Source organism: Cynara cardunculus, assembly GCF_001531365.2.
Source record: "Cynara cardunculus var. scolymus isolate 2C chromosome LG 9, CcrdV1, whole genome shotgun sequence".
Taxonomy (NCBI): domain Eukaryota; kingdom Viridiplantae; phylum Streptophyta; class Magnoliopsida; order Asterales; family Asteraceae; genus Cynara; species Cynara cardunculus.
In genome coordinates, this window is record NC_037536.1 from 1,986,116 (window position 1) to 1,988,949 (window position 2,834).

The window sequence follows — 2,834 nt, forward strand, 5'->3', positions numbered from 1 at the left end:
AACCTACTTACTTAGCCTAACGTCTGCCCAACAATGGCAGCCCAAACTAATAGCATCACTATGTTTATTGAAATATATTACCTTAAACCTACCAACGTATCTATTAACCAAAGTAATGGTTTTAGAAAACTTACATGATACCTAGCAGCTTTCGGGTACCTGAACTAAGGAGGATCGGTAGGCGGTTCAGACGAACCTTGATCGAACTTCCGGTTCGTGCAGTGAGTGCGCTCAAACACCTCAGTAGCAGTAGGCTCACGACCCADTACTYGTGYCTAYATYAGACAATTAGGTTAAGTTGTTACTAACATAAAGAACGAATTATATTTTCAAAAAAGATTAGATACTCACCATCTTGTCTCGATGTTGTCCCGTACTAATTGATCCCCCAGTGTGTCTGGATGACACCCCCTCAAACTCGGTGTTCCGATTGGCCCGATTGATCCTGGATTTCCTTTTCCAAGCCTCGGTATCCCAGACCTGTTAAAAACAGAGCACATATATAAGGCGAAAGGCGGTACACATGGCAGTTCGAAAAGCTCACAATAGAGATGCATACCGTGTCAATCATCTGTAGCCAAAACCTGTMTGGTATCCATAYGGGATGGTGTAATCTAATCCGTRAGAAGTYCTCACCATCCYATTGTTGATCACCATGATAGGCCTGTGCCACGGCCCAATCACGTGCAGAGCTCATCCAATCAGAGTACCTGTTGTGCATGGCTTTGGTCCATAATGAATGAATCGTGTCATCCAGCTCAGGATCCCATTGGAACTTAGCCTACACACACAATGTTTGTATAAATATAAAAACAATAATCTTGTATGTATAATGTCATTAAAATGGTACACCAACCCTAAAGCGCTGGAACATCAAGTCACATGCTTCCTGAGGTACTTCCTTCCATCTATGCCACGGACCAGCAAAGGAAGACCTGAAGATAGTCGTCATCTCTCGGATAACATGGGCATCTTTAAACCTGTACAATTAAACAAATATTTCAACACAAAGACAGTCATATTAATTTATTATGTAATACGAAGTCTTATACCACGTCTACTTACCCATGGCCTAACAAAGACAGATGTCTTCGGTGGCTCGGATGACTCGGTGTCAGTATCTCTAGGTTGAGGCCTCTCCCTGACCCCGAACCTGTCGAAGCTGGGGTTGCCATGGCCTCTTGCTCATCTAAACCGCGAAAAGCGGTGTCCGAAAACTCTACAATGTCATCGGCACGGGCAGAATTGCTACCCCTACCAGACATGGGGCTGCCACGGCTCCCATGACGGCCTCTACCACGCTCTCGGCGTGACATCTCCTGAAAAAACAAACATTATATTACATCATGAAAAAAGATAATGACAAATCGCGATTATATATGTACAACTATGAAATAAGCATACAGAAGACAAGCTACTCATCAGAAGAATGATCAGATAACATCGGTTCATCTTCATCATTTGAATCATCATCTATGTCTTCAAATTCTGGTTCATCTTCGCTATCTTCGTTCGATTCGTCGCCACATTCATCTTCATTTATATTATGGAGTATGTTTACCTCTTCTGTGGCAAGACGAACATCATCGAGCTCGTTTCCTAATGAGAACGTTGTATGAGTTACCCTTTCATTGACTTGAAAGAATTGTTCTCCATCCACATGATCATTGTTTTCAACATCGTTAATCATGTCGGATACTTCATATATACCACGAGCCTTTGTCTTGACAACTGCCCACCAATCTTTCAAATCCTTTGTCATTGAAGGATATGAAGTATAATATACCATAGGTGTGAATGAGATTGGCGGTCTTTGAAAGAGTTGAGAAGCCTACATGTAAAGTTTTGACTACTAGAAAGTCAAACTGTAGGTTTAGAAGAATTTGAGATGACTTTAAATGGCTAAGTGTAACGGTTTGACTACTTGAAAGTCAAACCGTAGGTGTGAATGAGATTGGCGGTCTTTGAAACAGTTAAGAAGCCTACATGTAAAGTTTTAACTACTAGAAAGTCAAACGTAGGTTTAGAAGAATTTCGGATGACTTTAAATGGCTAAGTGTAATGGTTTGACTACTTGAAAGTCAAACCGTAGGTGTGAATGAGATTGGCGGTCTTTGAAACAGTTAAGAAACTGTAGATTTAAAAAGAGTTTAGAGGAGTTTCGGATGACTTTAAAACTGTAAGTGTAAAAGTTTGACTAGGAGTAGAGAAGCCTATGAGAATTCTGCAAATTCCCTCGCTGATCCCTCGCAGATCAGCGAGGGATCAGCGAGGGAAATTGAATTTTGTCATTTCCCTCGCTGATCTGCGAGGGATCAGCGAGGGAATTTGGAGAAGAAGTTTCCCTCGCAAATCAGCGAGGGATCAGCAAGGGAATGAGTTTTTTGGCTATTCCCTCGCTGATCCCTCGCTGATCTGCGAGGGATCAGCGAGGGAATGAGTTTTTTTGGCATTTCCCTCGCAGATCCCTCGCTGATCTGTGAGGGATCAGGGAGGGAATATTTCCCTTGCAGATCAGCGAGGGAATGTGTTTTTTGGCATTTCCCTCGCTGATCCCTCGCTGATCTGCGAGGGAAATCATATTCGTCGCTGATACCTGGTTTTCTAGTAGTGTGTGAGTTTACTGTGGATCCCTAGCCCCAACCCTAGTTTGAGTAACATCCCCCGTCCCTGGCCCTAGGACCCATTTTAGAGGGGAATCCCCGTCCCCGTTCAGGTCGGGTGAGTCGGGTTTCCCACTGAGTCGGGATAAATCACCATCCTAAACAACAAGGTCACAACGTTGTTTAAAGTGTGCTCTAAAATGATGTGTGTGTGTGTATATATATATATAT